The following is a 6,003-nucleotide window of genomic DNA, read 5'->3' as shown; positions in this document are numbered from 1 at the left end:
GACGAAGAGAGGGAGGAGGGGAAGTGAAAGAAGCCGGAGAAGAAAAGGAAGAAAATGAAAGGGACGCGGGTTAGTTCGAGGTGGGGGGAAGGGGAAAGGACGCGGGGTGGGGTGGGGGAAAAGGACGCGGGGTGTGGGTGGGGGGAAGGGGAGAGGGGGAGGGGGAGGGGGAGGGAGATGGGGAAAGGGGGGAGGGGGACGGCGGCGGCGGCAAAGCTTGGAGCCGCCATCGCCGTCGTCGTGGCCGTCGCTGTTGGGGATCGCAAGGGAGAGAGGAGATGTGAGTCACTGTCGCCGCCTCGCAACCTCGCCACCTCGCCGCCTCATTTGCATTGCTTTCTGCTTCTTTATCTTGCTTTTGCTTTCTTGCTTTCTGTTTCTACTTCTTGGTTTGTTGTTGTTTGGTGTTGTTGCTGTTGTTTGGTATTTTTGTTAGTGTTGGTGTTGGTGGTGGTGGTGGTCTTGCTTTTTGTTTCTGCTTTTTGGTTTGATGTTGTTGCTGATGTTTGGTGTTCTTGGTGGTGGTGGTGGTGGTGTTGGTGCTGGTTGTGGTGGTGGTGGTGATCTTGCTTTCTGTTTCTGCTTCTTGGTTTGGTGTTGTTTGGTGTTGTTGCTGATGTTTGGTGTTCTTAGTGGTGGTGGTGGTGGTGGTGTTGGTGTTGGTGTTGGTTGTGGTGGTGGTGCTGGTGTTGGTGCTGGTGTTGGTGGTAGTGTTGGTGTTGGTGGTGGTGGTGGTGGAGGAGGTAATTGTGCTGGTAGTAGTAAGGGTATTTTTGTCCAAAAAAAATTAAAAGGACGATTTAATACGAAAAAAACGTTAAGGATAATTCTAAATCGAAAATTACGTTGGGATGGTTTCAATTCTGACCCTCAACGTTAGGGACCAAAACAATACTTATCCCTTAAATTTACTTTCAATATACTGAATGTAAGATATTTCACATAATTATTTAATTATATTTTTATTTTTTTAGATAATTATAGGTGTAAAAAATAATTATTTTTATTTATATGAAAATACATAATCTAATAAAATAATATTATATATCTAAGTATTTTTGTTACTTAAATTTAATTAAATTAGTCTAACATAATAAACTAATATTATTTTAAGTCTTATTGTTTAATTTAATTAAATTTAATTCATAAAAAATTTAAATATGTAATATTACTCGATTTAATATACTCGTAATTTTTGTTATACAAAAAATATACCAAAAATAAATATAATTATTATCACCGTTATTCCATTTCTTTGCGTCAAAATTTTATGTTAATATCTCACATAATAAAAGTAAATATAAAAAAATAAAACTTTATGTACAGTTATTCATTAAAAATTATTAAATAATTTAATAAATTTAATTAAATTATAATTTTATTATTTTTAATTATTAATTTTATATAAATATAATTTTTAATTACTAAAAATAATAATAATAATAATAAAAAGGTTGATAGAAAGGAAAAAAGGCGCGTGACTTGACCATTATATTGTTAGTGCGCGTCAATGTCTGTAGTAAACGTCGTCGCTTGGACACATGTTGTGTTTTTCCTATGCTGACGTGGCCCATCTGCATTGGGACCCATACCGACACGTGGCTCCACTTGGACCACATTGTACGTTGTATTGTACCATCATAGTCATTGAATGATGAATTCCATGGCTCCAACCAATAACCAAAAAATTGTTCCTGTATTGTTCGTTTAGCAATCAATAACATCATCTCATCATATATCCAGTTATCCACCATAGTACTATGGACTACTATCTATACCTTATTTAATGGATAAATATAGCATAAATTATAGTATCTTACATTTCATTTCTCTGATTGAATTTACAATACTACTAATCTTTAGTTAATAATTTAAGGTAGTGTTTGTTTTGAGGTATTGAAATAGAGAATGAAAGATTGAAATTTAATATTATGTTTGTTGGTGTAAAAATTGGTATTAAATTTTTTGTATTTATCTCTAAAATTTCAGTATTTCAGTACTTCCAGAAAGCAGGGACATAGGAGACTAAAATTTTTAGAGATAAAGACTGAAACTTTAATAACATTTTATACCTAAAATATCCTCATTTCAATTAATTAATTCTAATTTTATCCTTTGTACAAATTAAATTAGAATTTTATTCTTATTTTAATTTCTGTCTTCCACTTTACACCAAACAGAATACTAAGATTTATTTCAATCTCTGTCTCTTAGTCTCAGTCTTTCAGTCTCAGTCTTTCCGTATCTGTCTCTCCACCAAACGCTACCTAAGTGCAATGTTTTTAAGTACTACATACATTTAATGTTGTTAATTTTTTTTAAATAAATATAAAAAAATAGATTTTAAATGTGTGATTTTTTTCAAATGTTAGAAGTGTAAGAAATTGTGTAAAATTTTCGTCGATTGATTTCTGTTCAGCAATAACTACCTAAATTGATATTGGGAGGACAAAAACAAATATACATGCAAAGAATTCTAACGATAAAATTAGTCATTATCCAAGAGGTATTAATATTAGCATAAATAACATTTTTTTTATAAGTATTTCTACCTTGTATATATATACGTGGCATATTTTGCTGAAGTTAACGAGATATCAATCTTTAAATACTTTGTGATCCAATTATGTTGCCATGTATATTTGGGTCGAATGGGTGCTTCAGATTCAAAATATTTTTTTTTAATTGGTTAAGACATTTTACTTCTACATGCCTATAAATACATTTAAAAACACTCATTTTTATACAAGATTTAAAATACACCAATGCACTAAGTAGTTAACTAATAATATTGTTGTGGCCTGTGATCCATTCATTAATTTCGGTAGCAAATGTTCATGACCACACGTTTTCACATTTAGACTTTAGAGATAATAATCATTTATTTTAGATGCAACTCAAAGGGACCCTAAGTATGCCCTAAGAAAAGAAAAGGTGTTTTTGAGTGTAGAAATTAGAGAAGTGATGAAGGCGACAGTGTGGACAATAAGAGCAAAAGATATCTACCAGCAATGAATGTGGGAAGAGTTAGAAGCACCACTATGAAAGTGACTTTTCTAAGTCTAATGTTTGATTCCATCCAAACCTAAACGAACTTCCCTCTTATACCCACCATGCATATCCACATTCCTTTTCCATCATCATCACCCATGGTTATGTTTCTTCATCCATATATGTAATAAACATATTTCATCTCATCAGTTTGATGAATTTATTATTAGGTTTAATTACAATATCGATCAGTTAGTTTTATCAAAATTTCAATTAAATTTTTAGTATAAATCCAAAGTTTTGTTTAGATAGAGATATAATTACAAAATTTGATATAATATATGAACCTAATTAAAAAAGAAAAAAAAAACATAAAGACCTACTTAAAAATTCGATAAAACTATAGATGTCGACAAAATAATTAAATCTTATTATTGTTGTTGAAGTTGATATATTTTATAACAAACTAACAATATGTAAGATTACAACAATAAAAAAGACAATATTAGATCTTATATAGTTACTATTATAGTTAAAATCCAATAAAAGTTCTCAGTTTAATTAAATAACTAAAAAAATATATATATTTTTATTGATTAAATTTTTAAAGTGATTTTTTAGATTCGATATGTGTACCAATTTAACTCCTGAAATTCAAATTGCATTAATTTAAACATCGAGATTGAACTCCAGACGACATACTAGTTCCTTAGTCTATTTTTTATGTGAGTCAATAGTCGGACTACTGATGTGGCATCATCACTCATCCCACATCGTCATCATCCTTTTTCTCATCCCTATCTCCATCCCTCTCTCCCTATTCTTCCCCCACCCCCCATCACCTCTCCTTCTTCTACCACTTTCTCTCTCATTCCCACCTTCCACCACCTCCTGCTGCAAGTCCCTTTGTCGCTGCACTATCCCCTCCAATCTCCTCCCCTTCCACCGACTCTGTCATCTCTTGAACCCCACACTGCCACACCTTTCTCGTCTCCGATATCACCTATTTCTCCCAAATTACTTCAAGCACAAACAACTTCTCTAGCTTCATCCGCCAGCTCAACATCTATGTATGTATCTCTTTAATTTGCTTTCAATTTATATTTGTTTTTTCTATTTTATTCGGTAATAGATAATTGTCAAATACGCATCGGAGATTCAGAAAAATTGATACAGACCGCTGAGAATTCACCAATGACAACTTTGTCAATGGTCAAAATAATTTGTTGGTCAATATTAAGAAAAAGAAACATCCGCATGGTGTAGATCATCAAAAACCACTGACCATGAAAAACAATTCTGATGAAGCACCAGCAAATGATAGCCTTTGGAAGGAAGTGGAGAATCTAAAATCTAACAAAAATTTTCTCATGCAGAAGTTGGTTAAACTCAAGCAGCATCAAGAATATGTCGAGAATAAGCTGCTACTCCTCACTTATCGCCTTCAAGGAATGGAGAAGCACCACCAGCAGTTGTTATCATTTTTTGTCATGGTTGCTCAAAGTCCCGGCTTCAAGGTTCAACTCCTTCAACCTAACAAAAACATTGTTGGAGGAAATGGGAGTGGCGACAGGTGTTATGGCAGTGGAAGGGGAGGAAGAGGGGAGAAAATTAGAGGAGATAGTATGGTGGTAGAAAGACTTGCAGCAGGAGGTGGTGGAGGGTGGGAAGGAGAGAGAAAGGAAAAGGAAAGGGAGAGGTGACGGAGGGCGGGGATGATAAACCGCTATTTTATGGTTTATTTTGTCTTGAATTGAGCAAATTTTATCAATTATTCTCACACTTATTTATTTAATTCGCATGTTTTACATTTTCCTTCCTAATTCCGTGCTTTGATTGAAAACATGTTTTTTGGCCTTAAATTACTAATTTTTAATCTTCTTTTATTACCATTCGATGCCGTGATATATTTGTTAAGTGATTTCAGGTTTTCCAGAGCAGGAATGGCTTAGAGGATGGAAAGGAAGCATGCAAAAGTGAAAAGAACACAAGAAATTGAAGTTTGGAGAAGCTGGTAGCGACGCGCACGCGTGGACGACGCGTACGCGTGATCAGCGCATCAGGAAATCGACGCGTACGCGTGATCAGGATTTTGTCAAGCGACAGGCTGTGCGTACGCGTGACAGAGCGTCACGTGCTGCAGATATCAGAAAACGCTGGGGGCGATTTCTGAGCTGTTTTTGGCCCAGTTCCAAGCCCGAAAACACAGATTAGAGGTTGTATAGATTCAATTTCCTTTTTAATGCAATTTGAGGTATTTCATGTTTATTGCTTCTTCTTTTATTTGTTATCATTGATTCCTTGCAATTGTTGGTTGTAGATTTTACATTCTCTTATTATTTTTCTATGCTTTTATTTTGTGCCTACCAAGTGTTTGATAAAATATTTGGTTGGATTTTAAATTAGATTTTTATGTTCTTAACTTGGATTGATCAATTAGAGACTCTTGAGTTATCAGAATTCTTTTGTTGATTGGTGATTGAGACTTGCTAGTTGGCTTAGGTTTCACTAAATCTAGTCTTTGATTAGGACTTGTGTACTTAAATTGATTTTTGCTCACTTGACTTTCCTTCATTGTTAGAGATTAACTAAGTGAAAGCAAAAGGCAATTACCATCGCAATTGATGGTGATAATAAGGATAGGAATTCCAATTCTCAATTCTTGTTAGGATTGTTCTTAGTTGTTATTTTATTTTCTTGTTATTTATATTACTTGTCTCTTATTACAAAATCCAAAAAGATACCTTTCCATAACCAATAGTAAAAAACACTTCCCTGCAATTCCTTGAGAGACGACCCGAGGTTTGAATACTTCAGTTTATTTTTATTGGATTTGCTTTAGTGACAAACAAATTAAATTTTGATTGAGATTTAATTGTTGGTTTAGACTATACTTGCAACGCGATAATTTTTGTGAAATCTTTACCGACATTTTTCCTCCGTCAGGGGAAGAAGAGGGATGGAGATAGGGATGAGAAAGAGGATGATGATGTGGGGTGAGTGATAATGCCA

This window comes from Arachis hypogaea, chromosome 15 (assembly GCF_003086295.3).
Source record: "Arachis hypogaea cultivar Tifrunner chromosome 15, arahy.Tifrunner.gnm2.J5K5, whole genome shotgun sequence".
Classification (NCBI taxonomy): Eukaryota; Viridiplantae; Streptophyta; class Magnoliopsida; order Fabales; family Fabaceae; genus Arachis; species Arachis hypogaea.
Note: the sequence above shows the minus strand (reverse complement) of the source record.